Genomic DNA, 13,887 nt, shown 5'->3' with positions numbered 1-13,887 from the left:
TTTTTCTGAGAACCACCACTGTCTGCAGTGGGATTGAAAGCCACAGTACGAGAAAGCAACGTGGAATTCAGCAACGCGGGAGGATAAAAATGTCATGCTTTGAGTCTGCTGCTTTTTAGTGTGGGAATGGGTTGAAAGGAGAAGTCTGATTTTAAACCCTATCCCCGAGAACAGGGTTAGAATGTGATAAGTTTAGAGAGCAAAACAAGTTGGTCTGTGGGCGGTGCGGTGCCTTTCGCTTATTGGCAAACGCCAATAGCGTTGAGGAGCTTGAGGTGACCACTTGCAAATTTAAAGCCAGTTGAGCAGGCTTTTTGACGCTGGCTGGCATTTGTCTGGATAAAAAGTTAATGTCAGAAGTGGGATTCGAACCCACGCCCCTAGAAAGGGACCAGAATACACCAACCTTTGGTAAGGTAAGGATTAACAGTCCTTGAGTCTGGCGCCTTAGACCACTCGGCCATCCTGACAATGGTCGTGCAGCAGCTGCAGGAAAATGTGCTGCAAATTCTGCACACTTACTGAGCAGCCTCACAATTCTTCCTCCTGTGCAAACACACAACGCACACATTCTTACGACAGGACTTAACAGGCAGCGCCAGTCATTAAGTTCATCATCCCTGCAATGCAACCAACATTCAAACACAGGTATTTCTCGCAACAGCTCGCATTTTGTCAGCTATCGGGTAACATTTTCTGTATTGTATTTCGAAAGCGCCTTTCATGACCGAACGACGTCCCAAGGCGCTTCACAGCCAATGAAGTATTGTAAAAGTGAAGGCACTGTTGCAATGTGGGGAACGCCGCAGCCAGTTTGCACACAGCAAGATCCCACAAACGGCAATGTGATCATGACCAGATAATCTGGTTTTGTCAGTGACGTTGATGTCGGAATAAATATTGAATGAAGGTTGTAACTGCTTCGTTCCAACGTGCACCTAATTACTGGTGTTGCCCTGTGGACCTGTATGCTGCAAAATCATTTCTCGAGAGTTTACCGTCTGCCACTTCAATGGCCTTGATTATTATCTTGCCCAAAGCAAAGTCACATTTCACTCACCGGTCACTAGTTCCAGAACGGAAACTGCTGCCAGTGGTAGCGTGGCCGAGCGGTCTAAGGCGCTGGATTAAGGCTCCAGTCTCTTCGGAGGCGTGGGTTCGAATCCCACCGCTGCCAGAATTTGTGGCGTGTAATATTTGCGCCCCTTCACCGCGAGCCATGAAGCAGTCGGCTCCCGCTGTGTTGTGATATGACTATTTTGGTGTGGAAAAGAGGTTGAGCTGAGAACGGTGCCTTCAGTTTGTTGCCACTTGTAAATTGAAGGCCAGTTCAACAGGCCTTTTGACGCTGGCTGCATTTGTGTGGGGAAAAATGTCACGTCAGAGGTGGGATTGCAACCCACGCCCCTAGAAAGGGACCGGAATTCGCCGACCTTTGGTCAGTTAAGGATTAACAGTCTTTGAGTCTGGCGCCTCACTCCACTCGGCCTTCCTGACACTATTGTGCCCTTGGCCGTAAGCATCAGTCTGAGCATTGAAAGGCCTCGGTCCACCAAGGCATCGACTCTGGCAACTTTCACATGCTAATACCTGACTTGTTTGGCTCTGGTGCCTTTTATACTGGCAAAATGTGTTAATGTCGGAAGTAACATTGCAAGTAATTCCCTGCCTGAGGAACGGAGCAGATTTGAGCAGCCTTTGTGTGGAAGAAATCTCATTCTTTGACAGTGGTGCCCTTTTTCTGAGAACCACCACTGTCTGCAGTGGGATTGAAAGCCACAGTACGAGAAAGCAACGTGGAATTCAGCAACGCGGGAGGATAAAAATGTCATGCTTTGAGTCTGCTGCTTTTTAGTGTGGGAATGGGTTGAAAGGAGAAGTCTGATTTTAAACCCTATCCCCGAGAACAGGGTTAGAATGTGATAAGTTTAGAGAGCAAAACAAGTTGGTCTGTGGGCGGTGCGGTGCCTTTCGCTTATTGGCAAACGCCAATAGCGTTGAGGAGCTTGAGGTGACCACTTGCAAATTTAAAGCCAGTTGAGCAGGCTTTTTGACGCTGGCTGGCATTTGTCTGGATAAAAAGTTAATGTCAGAAGTGGGATTCGAACCCACGCCCCTAGAAAGGGACCAGAATACACCAACCTTTGGTAAGGTAAGGATTAACAGTCCTTGAGTCTGGCGCCTTAGACCACTCGGCCATCCTGACAATGGTCGTGCAGCAGCTGCAGGAAAATGTGCTGCAAATTCTGCACACTTACTGAGCAGCCTCACAATTCTTCCTCCTGTGCAAACACACAACGCACACATTCTTACGACAGGACTTAACAGGCAGCGCCAGTCATTAAGTTCATCATCCCTGCAATGCAACCAACATTCAAACACAGGTATTTCTCGCAACAGCTCGCATTTTGTCAGCTATCGGGTAACATTTTCTGTATTGTATTTCGAAAGCGCCTTTCATGACCGAACGACGTCCCAAGGCGCTTCACAGCCAATGAAGTATTGTAAAAGTGAAGGCACTGTTGCAATGTGGGGAACGCCGCAGCCAGTTTGCACACAGCAAGATCCCACAAACGGCAATGTGATCATGACCAGATAATCTGGTTTTGTCAGTGACGTTGATGTCGGAATAAATATTGAATGAAGGTTGTAACTGCTTCGTTCCAACGTGCACCTAATTACTGGTGTTGCCCTGTGGACCTGTATGCTGCAAAATTATTTCTCGAGAGTTTACCGTCTGCCACTTCAATGGCCTTGATTATTATCTTGCCCAAAGCAAAGTCACATTTCACTCACCGGTCACTAGTTCCAGAACGGAAACTGCTGCCAGTGGTAGCGTGGCCGAGCGGTCTAAGGCGCTGGATTAAGGCTCCAGTCTCTTCGGAGGCGTGGGTTCGAATCCCACCGCTGCCAGAATTTGTGGCGTGTAATATTTGCGCCCCTTCACCGCGAGCCATGAAGCAGTCGGCTCCCGCTGTGTTGTGATATGACTATTTTGGTGTGGAAAAGAGGTTGAGCTGAGAACGGTGCCTTCAGTTTGTTGGCAAACCTTTGAAGAGTTTGATGTTGCCACTTGTAAATTGAAGGCCAGTTCAACAGGCCTTTTGACGCTGGCTGCATTTGTGTGGGGAAAAATGTCACGTCAGAGGTGGGATTGCAACCCACGCCCCTAGAAAGGGACCGGAATTCGCCGACCTTTGGTCAGTTAAGGATTAACAGTCTTTGAGTCTGGCGCCTCACTCCACTCGGCCTTCCTGACACTATTGTGCCCTTGGCCGTAAGCATCAGTCTGAGCATTGAAAGGCCTCGGTCCACCAAGGCATCGACTCTGGCAACTTTCACATGCTAATACCTGACTTGTTTGGCTCTGGTGCCTTTTATACTGGCAAAATGTGTTAATGTCGGAAGTAAACATTGCAAGTAATTCCCTGCCTGAGGAACGGAGCAGATTTGAGCAGCCTTTGTGTGGAAGAAATCTCATTCTTTGACAGTGGTGCCCTTTTTCTGAGAACCACCACTGTCTGCAGTGGGATTGAAAGCCACAGTACGAGAAAGCAACGTGGAATTCAGCAACGCGGGAGGATAAAAATGTCATGCTTTGAGTCTGCTGCTTTTTAGTGTGGGAATGGGTTGAAAGGAGAAGTCTGATTTTAAACCCTATCCCCGAGAACAGGGTTAGAATGTGATAAGTTTAGAGAGCAAAACAAGTTGGTCTGTGGGCGGTGCGGTGCCTTTCGCTTATTGGCAAACGCCAATAGCGTTGAGGAGCTTGAGGTGACCACTTGCAAATTTAAAGCCAGTTGAGCAGGCTTTTTGACGCTGGCTGGCATTTGTCTGGATAAAAAGTTAATGTCAGAAGTGGGATTCGAACCCACGCCCCTAGAAAGGGACCAGAATACACCAACCTTTGGTAAGGTAAGGATTAAAAGTCCTTGAGTCTGGCGCCTTAGACCACTCGGCCATCCTGACAATGGTCGTGCAGCAGCTGCAGGAAAATGTGCTGCAAATTCTGCACACTTACTGAGCAGCCTCACAATTCTTCCTCCTGTGCAAACACACAACGCACACATTCTTACGACAGGACTTAACAGGCAGCGCCAGTCATTAAGTTCATCATCCCTGCAATGCAACCAACATTCAAACACAGGTATTTCTCGCAACAGCTCGCATTTTGTCAGCTATCGGGTAACATTTTCTGTATTGTATTTCGAAAGCGCCTTTCATGACCGAACGACGTCCCAAGGCGCTTCACAGCCAATGAAGTATTGTAAAAGTGAAGGCACTGTTGCAATGTGGGGAACGCCGCAGCCAGTTTGCACACAGCAAGATCCCACAAACGGCAATGTGATCATGACCAGATAATCTGGTTTTGTCAGTGACGTTGATGTCGGAATAAATATTGAATGAAGGTTGTAACTGCTTCGTTCCAACGTGCACCTAATTACTGGTGTTGCCCTGTGGACCTGTATGCTGCAAAATCATTTCTCGAGAGTTTACCGTCTGCCACTTCAATGGCCTTGATTATTATCTTGCCCAAAGCAAAGTCACATTTCACTCACCGGTCACTAGTTCCAGAACGGAAACTGCTGCCAGTGGTAGCGTGGCCGAGCGGTCTAAGGCGCTGGATTAAGGCTCCAGTCTCTTCGGAGGCGTGGGTTCGAATCCCACCGCTGCCAGAATTTGTGGCGTGTAATATTTGCGCCCCTTCACCGCGAGCCATGAAGCAGTCGGCTCCCGCTGTGTTGTGATATGACTATTTTGGTGTGGAAAAGAGGTTGAGCTGAGAACGGTGCCTTCAGTTTGTTGGCAAACCGTTGAAGAGTTTGATGTTGCCACTTGTAAATTGAAGGCCAGTTCAACAGGCCTTTTGACGCTGGCTGCATTTGTGTGGGGAAAAATGTCACGTCAGAGGTGGGATTGCAACCCACGCCCCTAGAAAGGGACCGGAATTCGCCGACCTTTGGTCAGTTAAGGATTAACAGTCTTTGAGTCTGGCGCCTCACTCCACTCGGCCTTCCTGACACTATTGTGCCCTTGGCCGTAAGCATCAGTCTGAGCATTGAAAGGCCTCGGTCCACCAAGGCATCGACTCTGGCAACTTTCACATGCTAATACCTGACTTGTTTGGCTCTGGTGCCTTTTATACTGGCAAAATGTGTTAATGTCGGAAGTAAACATTGCAAGTAATTCCCTGCCTGAGGAACGGAGCAGATTTGAGCAGCCTTTGTGTGGAAGAAATCTCATTCTTTGACAGTGGTGCCCTTTTTCTGAGAACCACCACTGTCTGCAGTGGGATTGAAAGCCACAGTACGAGAAAGCAACGTGGAATTCAGCAACACGGGAGGATAAAAATGTCATGCTTTGAGTCTGCTGCTTTTTAGTGTGGGAATGGGTTGAAAGGAGAAGTCTGATTTTAAACCCTATCCCCGAGAACAGGGTTAGAATGTGATAAGTTTAGAGAGCAAAACAAGTTGGTCTGTGGGCGGTGCGGTGCCTTTCGCTTATTGGCAAACGCCAATAGCGTTGAGGAGCTTGAGGTGACCACTTGCAAATTTAAAGCCAGTTGAGCAGGCTTTTTGACGCTGGCTGGCATTTGTCTGGATAAAAAGTTAATGTCAGAAGTGGGATTCGAACCCACGCCCCTAGAAAGGGACCAGAATACACCAACCTTTGGTAAGGTAAGGATTAACAGTCCTTGAGTCTGGCGCCTTAGACCACTCGGCCATCCTGACAATGGTCGTGCAGCAGCTGCAGGAAAATGTGCTGCAAATTCTGCACACTTACTGAGCAGCCTCACAATTCTTCCTCCTGTGCAAACACACAACGCACACATTCTTACGACAGGACTTAACAGGCAGCGCCAGTCATTAAGTTCATCATCCCTGCAATGCAACCAACATTCAAACACAGGTATTTCTCGCAACAGCTCGCATTTTGTCAGCTATCGGGTAACATTTTCTGTATTGTATTTCGAAAGCGCCTTTCATGACCGAACGACGTCCCAAGGCGCTTCACAGCCAATGAAGTATTGTAAAAGTGAAGGCACTGTTGCAATGTGGGGAACGCCGCAGCCAGTTTGCACACAGCAAGATCCCACAAACGGCAATGTGATCATGACCAGATAATCTGGTTTTGTCAGTGACGTTGATGTCGGAATAAATATTGAATGAAGGTTGTAACTGCTTCGTTCCAACGTGCACCTAATTACTGGTGTTGCCCTGTGGACCTGTATGCTGCAAAATCATTTCTCGAGAGTTTACCGTCTGCCACTTCAATGGCCTTGATTATTATCTTGCCCAAAGCAAAGTCACATTTCACTCACCGGTCACTAGTTCCAGAACGGAAACTGCTGCCAGTGGTAGCGTGGCCGAGCGGTCTAAGGCGCTGGATTAAGGCTCCAGTCTCTTCGGAGGCGTGGGTTCGAATCCCACCGCTGCCAGAATTTGTGGCGTGTAATATTTGCGCCCCTTCACCGCGAGCCATGAAGCAGTCGGCTCCCGCTGTGTTGTGATATGACTATTTTGGTGTGGAAAAGAGGTTGAGCTGAGAACGGTGCCTTCAGTTTGTTGCCACTTGTAAATTGAAGGCCAGTTCAACAGGCCTTTTGACGCTGGCTGCATTTGTGTGGGGAAAAATGTCACGTCAGAGGTGGGATTGCAACCCACGCCCCTAGAAAGGGACCGGAATTCGCCGACCTTTGGTCAGTTAAGGATTAACAGTCTTTGAGTCTGGCGCCTCACTCCACTCGGCCTTCCTGACACTATTGTGCCCTTGGCCGTAAGCATCAGTCTGAGCATTGAAAGGCCTCGGTCCACCAAGGCATCGACTCTGGCAACTTTCACATGCTAATACCTGACTTGTTTGGCTCTGGTGCCTTTTATACTGGCAAAATGTGTTAATGTCGGAAGTAACATTGCAAGTAATTCCCTGCCTGAGGAACGGAGCAGATTTGAGCAGCCTTTGTGTGGAAGAAATCTCATTCTTTGACAGTGGTGCCCTTTTTCTGAGAACCACCACTGTCTGCAGTGGGATTGAAAGCCACAGTACGAGAAAGCAACGTGGAATTCAGCAACGCGGGAGGATAAAAATGTCATGCTTTGAGTCTGCTGCTTTTTAGTGTGGGAATGGGTTGAAAGGAGAAGTCTGATTTTAAACCCTATCCCCGAGAACAGGGTTAGAATGTGATAAGTTTAGAGAGCAAAACAAGTTGGTCTGTGGGCGGTGCGGTGCCTTTCGCTTATTGGCAAACGCCAATAGCGTTGAGGAGCTTGAGGTGACCACTTGCAAATTTAAAGCCAGTTGAGCAGGCTTTTTGACGCTGGCTGGCATTTGTCTGGATAAAAAGTTAATGTCAGAAGTGGGATTCGAACCCACGCCCCTAGAAAGGGACCAGAATACACCAACCTTTGGTAAGGTAAGGATTAACAGTCCTTGAGTCTGGCGCCTTAGACCACTCGGCCATCCTGACAATGGTCGTGCAGCAGCTGCAGGAAAATGTGCTGCAAATTCTGCACACTTACTGAGCAGCCTCACAATTCTTCCTCCTGTGCAAACACACAACGCACACATTCTTACGACAGGACTTAACAGGCAGCGCCAGTCATTAAGTTCATCATCCCTGCAATGCAACCAACATTCAAACACAGGTATTTCTCGCAACAGCTCGCATTTTGTCAGCTATCGGGTAACATTTTCTGTATTGTATTTCGAAAGCGCCTTTCATGACCGAACGACGTCCCAAGGCGCTTCACAGCCAATGAAGTATTGTAAAAGTGAAGGCACTGTTGCAATGTGGGGAACGCCGCAGCCAGTTTGCACACAGCAAGATCCCACAAACGGCAATGTGATCATGACCAGATAATCTGGTTTTGTCAGTGACGTTGATGTCGGAATAAATATTGAATGAAGGTTGTAACTGCTTCGTTCCAACGTGCACCTAATTACTGGTGTTGCCCTGTGGACCTGTATGCTGCAAAATTATTTCTCGAGAGTTTACCGTCTGCCACTTCAATGGCCTTGATTATTATCTTGCCCAAAGCAAAGTCACATTTCACTCACCGGTCACTAGTTCCAGAACGGAAACTGCTGCCAGTGGTAGCGTGGCCGAGCGGTCTAAGGCGCTGGATTAAGGCTCCAATCTCTTCGGAGGCAGTGGGTTCGAATCCCACCGCTGCCAGAATTTGTGGCGTGTAATATTTGCGCCCCTTCACCGCGAGCCATGAAGCAGTCGGCTCCCGCTGTGTTGTGATATGACTATTTTGGTGTGGAAAAGAGGTTGAGCGGAGAACGGTGCCTTCAGTTTGTTGGCAAACCGTTGAAGAGTTTGATGTTGCCACTTGTAAATTGAAGGCCAGTTCAACAGGCCTTTTGACGCTGGCTGCATTTGTGTGGGGAAAAATGTCACGTCAGAGGTGGGATTGCAACCCACGCCCCTAGAAAGGGACCGGAATTCGCCGACCTTTGGTCAGTTAAGGATTAACAGTCTTTGAGTCTGGCGCCTCACTCCACTCGGCTTTCCTGACACTATTGTGCCCTTGGCCGTAAGCATCAGTCTGAGCATTGAAAGGCCTCGGTCCACCAAGGCATCGACTCTGGCAACTTTCACATGCTAATACCTGACTTGTTTGGCTCTGGTGCCTTTTATACTGGCAAAATGTGTTAATGTCGGAAGTAACATTGCAAGTAATTCCCTGCCTGAGGAACGGAGCAGATTTGAGCAGCCTTTGTGTGGAAGAAATCTCATTCTTTGACAGTGGTGCCCTTTTTCTGAGAACCACCACTGTCTGCAGTGGGATTGAAAGCCACAGTACGAGAAAGCAACGTGGAATTCAGCAACGCGGGAGGATAAAAATGTCATGCTTTGAGTCTGCTGCTTTTTAGTGTGGGAATGGGTTGAAAGGAGAAGTCTGATTTTAAACCCTATCCCCGAGAACAGGGTTAGAATGTGATAAGTTTAGAGAGCAAAACAAGTTGGTCTGTGGGCGGTGCGGTGCCTTTCGCTTATTGGCAAACGCCAATAGCGTTGAGGAGCTTGAGGTGACCACTTGCAAATTTAAAGCCAGTTGAGCAGGCTTTTTGACGCTGGCTGGCATTTGTCTGGATAAAAAGTTAATGTCAGAAGTGGGATTCGAACCCACGCCCCTAGAAAGGGACCAGAATACACCAACCTTTGGTAAGGTAAGGATTAACAGTCCTTGAGTCTGGCGCCTTAGATCACTCGGCCATCCTGGCAATGGTCGTGCAGCAGCTGCAGGAAAATGTGCTGCAAATTCTGCACACTTACTGAGCAGCCTCACAATTCTTCCTCCTGTGCAAACACACAACGCACACATTCTTACGACAGGACTTAACAGGCAGCGCCAGTCATTAAGTTCATCATCCCTGCAATGCAACCAACATTCAAACACAGGTATTTCTCGCAACAGCTCGCATTTTGTCAGCTATCGGGTAACATTTTCTGTATTGTATTTCGAAAGCGCCTTTCATGACCGAACGACGTCCCAAGGCGCTTCACAGCCAATGAAGTATTGTAAAAGTGAAGGCACTGTTGCAATGTGGGGAACGCCGCAGCCAGTTTGCACACAGCAAGATCCCACAAACGGCAATGTGATCATGACCAGATAATCTGGTTTTGTCAGTGACGTTGATGTCGGAATAAATATTGAATGAAGGTTGTAACTGCTTCGTTCCAACGTGCACCTAATTACTGGTGTTGCCCTGTGGACCTGTATGCTGCAAAATCATTTCTCGAGAGTTTACCGTCTGCCACTTCAATGGCCTTGATTATTATCTTGCCCAAAGCAAAGTCACATTTCACTCACCGGTCACTAGTTCCAGAACGGAAACTGCTGCCAGTGGTAGCGTGGCCGAGCGGTCTAAGGCGCTGGATTAAGGCTCCAGTCTCTTCGGAGGCGTGGGTTCGAATCCCACCGCTGCCAGAATTTGTGGCGTGTAATATTTGCGTCCCTTCACCGCGAGCCATGAAGCAGTCGGCTCCCGCTGTGTTGTGATATGACTATTTTGGTGTGGAAAAGAGGTTGAGCTGAGAACGGTGCCTTCAGTTTGTTGGCAAACCGTTGAAGAGTTTGATGTTGCCACTTGTAAATTGAAGGCCAGTTCAACAGGCCTTTTGACGCTGGCTGCATTTGTGTGGGGAAAAATGTCACGTCAGAGGTGGGATTGCAACCCACGCCCCTAGAAAGGGACCGGAATTCGCCGACCTTTGGTCAGTTAAGGATTAACAGTCTTTGAGTCTGGCGCCTCACTCCACTCGGCCTTCCTGACACTATTGTGCCCTTGGCCGTAAGCATCAGTCTGAGCATTGAAAGGCCTCGGTCCACCAAGGCATCGACTCTGGCAACTTTCACATGCTAATACCTGACTTGTTTGGCTCTGGTGCCTTTTATACTGGCAAAATGTGTTAATGTCGGAAGTAACATTGCAAGTAATTCCCTGCCTGAGGAACGGAGCAGATTTGAGCAGCCTTTGTGTGGAAGAAATCTCATTCTTTGACAGTGGTGCCCTTTTTCTGAGAACCACCACTGTCTGCAGTGGGATTGAAAGCCACAGTACGAGAAAGCAACGTGGAATTCAGCAACGCGGGAGGATAAAAATGTCATGCTTTGAGTCTGCTGCTTTTTAGTGTGGGAATGGGTTGAAAGGAGAAGTCTAATTTTAAACCCTATCCCCGAGAACAGGGTTAGAATGTGATAAGTTTAGAGAGCAAAACAAGTTGGTCTGTGGGCGGTGCGGTGCCTTTCGCTTATTGGCAAACGCCAATAGCGTTGAGGAGCTTGAGGTGACCACTTGCAAATTTAAAGCCAGTTGAGCAGGCTTTTTGACGCTGGCTGGCATTTGTCTGGATAAAAAGTTAATGTCAGAAGTGGGATTCGAACCCACGCCCCTAGAAAGGGACCAGAATACACCAACCTTTGGTAAGGTAAGGATTAACAGTCCTTGAGTCTGGCGCCTTAGACCACTCGGCCATCCTGACAATGGTCGTGCAGCAGCTGCAGGAAAATGTGCTGCAAATTCTGCACACTTACTGAGCAGCCTCACAATTCTTCCTCCTGTGCAAACACACAACGCACACATTCTTACGACAGGACTTAACAGGCAGCGCCAGTCATTAAGTTCATCATCCCTGCAATGCAACCAACATTCAAACACAGGTATTTCTCGCAACAGCTCGCATTTTGTCAGCTATCGGGTAACATTTTCTGTATTGTATTTCGAAAGCGCCTTTCATGACCGAACGACGTCCCAAGGCGCTTCACAGCCAATGAAGTATTGTAAAAGTGAAGGCACTGTTGCAATGTGGGGAACGCCGCAGCCAGTTTGCACACAGCAAGATCCCACAAACGGCAATGTGATCATGACCAGATAATCTGGTTTTGTCAGTGATGTTGATGTCGGAATAAATATTGAATGAAGGTTGTAACTGCTTCGTTCCAACGTGCACCTAATTACTGGTGTTGCCCTGTGGACCTGTATGCTGCAAAATCATTTCTCGAGAGTTTACCGTCTGCCACTTCAATGGCCTTGATTATTATCTTGCCCAAAGCAAAGTCACATTTCACTCACCGGTCACTAGTTCCAGAACGGAAACTGCTGCCAGTGGTAGCGTGGCCGAGCGGTCTAAGGCGCTGGATTAAGGCTCCAGTCTCTTCGGAGGCGTGGGTTCGAATCCCACCGCTGCCAGAATTTGTGGCGTGTAATATTTGCGCCCCTTCACCGCGAGCCATGAAGCAGTCGGCTCCCGCTGTGTTGTGATATGACTATTTTGGTGTGGAAAAGAGGTTGAGCTGAGAACGGTGCCTTCAGTTTGTTGCCACTTGTAAATTGAAGGCCAGTTCAACAGGCCTTTTGACGCTGGCTGCATTTGTGTGGGGAAAAATGTCACGTCAGAGGTGGGATTGCAACCCACGCCCCTAGAAAGGGACCGGAATTCGCCGACCTTTGGTCAGTTAAGGATTAACAGTCTTTGAGTCTGGCGCCTCACTCCACTCGGCCTTCCTGACACTATTGTGCCCTTGGCCGTAAGCATCAGTCTGAGCATTGAAAGGCCTCGGTCCACCAAGGCATCGACTCTGGCAACTTTCACATGCTAATACCTGACTTGTTTGGCTCTGGTGCCTTTTATACTGGCAAAATGTGTTAATGTCGGAAGTAACATTGCAAGTAATTCCCTGCCTGAGGAACGGAGCAGATTTGAGCAGCCTTTGTGTGGAAGAAATCTCATTCTTTGACAGTGGTGCCCTTTTTCTGAGAACCACCACTGTCTGCAGTGGGATTGAAAGCCACAGTACGAGAAAGCAACGTGGAATTCAGCAACGCGGGAGGATAAAAATGTCATGCTTTGAGTCTGCTGCTTTTTAGTGTGGGAATGGGTTGAAAGGAGAAGTCTGATTTTAAACCCTATCCCCGAGAACAGGGTTAGAATGTGATAAGTTTAGAGAGCAAAACAAGTTGGTCTGTGGGCGGTGCGGTGCCTTTCGCTTATTGGCAAACGCCAATAGCGTTGAGGAGCTTGAGGTGACCACTTGCAAATTTAAAGCCAGTTGAGCAGGCTTTTTGACGCTGGCTGGCATTTGTCTGGATAAAAAGTTAATGTCAGAAGTGGGATTCGAACCCACGCCCCTAGAAAGGGACCAGAATACACCAACCTTTGGTAAGGTAAGGATTAACAGTCCTTGAGTCTGGCGCCTTAGACCACTCGGCCATCCTGACAATGGTCGTGCAGCAGCTGCAGGAAAATGTGCTGCAAATTCTGCACACTTACTGAGCAGCCTCACAATTCTTCCTCCTGTGCAAACACACAACGCACACATTCTTACGACAGGACTTAACAGGCAGCGCCAGTCATTAAGTTCATCATCCCTGCAATGCAACCAACATTCAAACACAGGTATTTCTCGCAACAGCTCGCATTTTGTCAGCTATCGGGTAACATTTTCTGTATTGTATTTCGAAAGCGCCTTTCATGACCGAACGACGTCCCAAGGCGCTTCACAGCCAATGAAGTATTGTAAAAGTGAAGGCACTGTTGCAATGTGGGGAACGCCGCAGCCAGTTTGCACACAGCAAGATCCCACAAACGGCAATGTGATCATGACCAGATAATCTGGTTTTGTCAGTGATGTTGATGTCGGAATAAATATTGAATGAAGGTTGTAACTGCTTCGTTCCAACGTGCACCTAATTACTGGTGTTGCCCTGTGGACCTGTATGCTGCAAAATCATTTCTCGAGAGTTTACCGTCTGCCACTTCAATGGCCTTGATTATTATCTTGCCCAAAGCAAAGTCACATTTCACTCACCGGTCACTAGTTCCAGAACGGAAACTGCTGCCAGTGGTAGCGTGGCCGAGCGGTCTAAGGCGCTGGATTAAGGCTCCAGTCTCTTCGGAGGCAGTGGGTTCGAATCCCACCGCTGCCAGAATTTGTGGCGTGTAATATTTGCGCCCCTTCACCGCGAGCCATGAAGCAGTCGGCTCCCGCTGTGTTGTGATATGACTATTTTGGTGTGGAAAAGAGGTTGAGCTGAGAACGGTGCCTTCAGTTTGTTGGCAAACCGTTGAAGAGTTTGATGTTGCCACTTGTAAATTGAAGGCCAGTTCAACAGGCCTTTTGACGCTGGCTGCATTTGTGTGGGGAAAAATGTCACGTCAGAGGTGGGATTGCAACCCACGCCCCTAGAAAGGGACCGGAATTCGCCGACCTTTGGTCAGTTAAGGATTAACAGTCTTTGAGTCTGGCGCCTCACTCCACTCGGCTTTCCTGACACTATTGTGCCCTTGGCCGTAAGCATCAGTCTGAGCATTGAAAGGCCTCGGTCCACCAAGGCATCGACTCTGGCAACTTTCACATGCTAATACCTGACTTGTTT

The 13,887-nt window shown here is 48.3% G+C and overlaps 16 non-coding genes across 16 annotated transcripts; 8 read left to right on the top strand and 8 right to left on the bottom strand.

Moving 5' to 3' along the window:
• Positions 1 to 351: 351 nt before the first annotated feature.
• Positions 352 to 470, bottom strand: trnal-caa (transfer RNA leucine (anticodon CAA)). The gene is made up of 2 exons: positions 433 to 470; positions 352 to 397 (listed from the first exon to the last, which is right to left on the bottom strand). It is a non-coding gene; the product is annotated as a tRNA-Leu (tRNA).
• Positions 471 to 1,095: 625 nt separating this feature from the next.
• Positions 1,096 to 1,177, top strand: trnal-aag (transfer RNA leucine (anticodon AAG)). Its single transcript has one exon. It is a non-coding gene; the product is annotated as a tRNA-Leu (tRNA).
• A 910-nt stretch (positions 1,178 to 2,087) lies between these two features.
• Positions 2,088 to 2,206, bottom strand: trnal-caa (transfer RNA leucine (anticodon CAA)). Its single transcript has 2 exons — positions 2,169 to 2,206; positions 2,088 to 2,133 (listed from the first exon to the last, which is right to left on the bottom strand). It is a non-coding gene; the product is annotated as a tRNA-Leu (tRNA).
• A 625-nt stretch (positions 2,207 to 2,831) lies between these two features.
• Positions 2,832 to 2,913, top strand: trnal-aag (transfer RNA leucine (anticodon AAG)). The gene has a single exon. It is a non-coding gene; the product is annotated as a tRNA-Leu (tRNA).
• Positions 2,914 to 3,850: 937 nt separating this feature from the next.
• On the bottom strand, positions 3,851 to 3,969 carry trnal-caa (transfer RNA leucine (anticodon CAA)). The gene is made up of 2 exons: positions 3,932 to 3,969; positions 3,851 to 3,896 (listed from the first exon to the last, which is right to left on the bottom strand). It is a non-coding gene; the product is annotated as a tRNA-Leu (tRNA).
• A 625-nt stretch (positions 3,970 to 4,594) lies between these two features.
• Positions 4,595 to 4,676, top strand: trnal-aag (transfer RNA leucine (anticodon AAG)). The gene has a single exon. It is a non-coding gene; the product is annotated as a tRNA-Leu (tRNA).
• Positions 4,677 to 5,613: 937 nt separating this feature from the next.
• On the bottom strand, positions 5,614 to 5,732 carry trnal-caa (transfer RNA leucine (anticodon CAA)). Its single transcript has 2 exons — positions 5,695 to 5,732; positions 5,614 to 5,659 (listed from the first exon to the last, which is right to left on the bottom strand). It is a non-coding gene; the product is annotated as a tRNA-Leu (tRNA).
• A 625-nt stretch (positions 5,733 to 6,357) lies between these two features.
• trnal-aag (transfer RNA leucine (anticodon AAG)) lies at positions 6,358 to 6,439 on the top strand. The gene has a single exon. It is a non-coding gene; the product is annotated as a tRNA-Leu (tRNA).
• Positions 6,440 to 7,349: 910 nt separating this feature from the next.
• On the bottom strand, positions 7,350 to 7,468 carry trnal-caa (transfer RNA leucine (anticodon CAA)). The gene is made up of 2 exons: positions 7,431 to 7,468; positions 7,350 to 7,395 (listed from the first exon to the last, which is right to left on the bottom strand). It is a non-coding gene; the product is annotated as a tRNA-Leu (tRNA).
• A 625-nt stretch (positions 7,469 to 8,093) lies between these two features.
• trnal-aag (transfer RNA leucine (anticodon AAG)) lies at positions 8,094 to 8,176 on the top strand. Its single transcript has one exon. It is a non-coding gene; the product is annotated as a tRNA-Leu (tRNA).
• A 936-nt stretch (positions 8,177 to 9,112) lies between these two features.
• Positions 9,113 to 9,231, bottom strand: trnal-caa (transfer RNA leucine (anticodon CAA)). Its single transcript has 2 exons — positions 9,194 to 9,231; positions 9,113 to 9,158 (listed from the first exon to the last, which is right to left on the bottom strand). It is a non-coding gene; the product is annotated as a tRNA-Leu (tRNA).
• A 625-nt stretch (positions 9,232 to 9,856) lies between these two features.
• trnal-aag (transfer RNA leucine (anticodon AAG)) lies at positions 9,857 to 9,938 on the top strand. The gene has a single exon. It is a non-coding gene; the product is annotated as a tRNA-Leu (tRNA).
• A 936-nt stretch (positions 9,939 to 10,874) lies between these two features.
• Positions 10,875 to 10,993, bottom strand: trnal-caa (transfer RNA leucine (anticodon CAA)). Its single transcript has 2 exons — positions 10,956 to 10,993; positions 10,875 to 10,920 (listed from the first exon to the last, which is right to left on the bottom strand). It is a non-coding gene; the product is annotated as a tRNA-Leu (tRNA).
• Positions 10,994 to 11,618: 625 nt separating this feature from the next.
• Positions 11,619 to 11,700, top strand: trnal-aag (transfer RNA leucine (anticodon AAG)). Its single transcript has one exon. It is a non-coding gene; the product is annotated as a tRNA-Leu (tRNA).
• Positions 11,701 to 12,610: 910 nt separating this feature from the next.
• trnal-caa (transfer RNA leucine (anticodon CAA)) lies at positions 12,611 to 12,729 on the bottom strand. The gene is made up of 2 exons: positions 12,692 to 12,729; positions 12,611 to 12,656 (listed from the first exon to the last, which is right to left on the bottom strand). It is a non-coding gene; the product is annotated as a tRNA-Leu (tRNA).
• A 625-nt stretch (positions 12,730 to 13,354) lies between these two features.
• On the top strand, positions 13,355 to 13,437 carry trnal-aag (transfer RNA leucine (anticodon AAG)). The gene has a single exon. It is a non-coding gene; the product is annotated as a tRNA-Leu (tRNA).
• The last annotated feature ends 450 nt before the right edge of the window (positions 13,438 to 13,887 follow it).

This window comes from Pristiophorus japonicus, chromosome 8 (assembly GCF_044704955.1).
Source record: "Pristiophorus japonicus isolate sPriJap1 chromosome 8, sPriJap1.hap1, whole genome shotgun sequence".
Taxonomy (NCBI): Eukaryota; Metazoa; Chordata; class Chondrichthyes; family Pristiophoridae; genus Pristiophorus; species Pristiophorus japonicus.
Note: the sequence above shows the minus strand (reverse complement) of the source record. Positions and strands in the feature narration are given on the sequence as shown.